A 440-nucleotide genomic window follows, 5' to 3' on the forward strand; every position below is an offset into this window, starting at 1 on the left:
ATATTATTTACTTATTATATAACTAATATAATACTTCTAATGTATTTAAAAATTTTTTCGTTAGCTTGAAAATTATTCTCAAAAACGTTTAACAACTAAATTACACTTAAATTATTGAGAACAACTCTTGCACGGTGAATGGAAGATCCCACATTTTAATGAATATGTGTCGTGTAAATTGTACTCCATGGTGAATGAATAAACAATTGAAATCGTAGCCCACAGATCTTGAAGTCCTAAAGGTCATTTTGACAACTATGATCGGCAATGTACATCCTCCATTCAGCTTGATTTAAATGACATGGTGTTATCTTCTTTTTCTTTTTTCTTTTTTCTTTTTTTTTCCCACTTTATTACATTAAGATTTATTCCATTTCCACCAAACAAAATGCAAATTACAATTTAGAAATACATCAAAAGACTTATTATGGTGCTGTCTC

This window comes from Citrus clementina, unplaced genomic scaffold (genome assembly GCF_000493195.1).
Source record: "Citrus clementina cultivar Clemenules unplaced genomic scaffold, Citrus_clementina_v1.0 scaffold_4, whole genome shotgun sequence".
In the NCBI taxonomy this organism is placed as follows: Eukaryota; Viridiplantae; Streptophyta; class Magnoliopsida; order Sapindales; family Rutaceae; genus Citrus; species Citrus x clementina.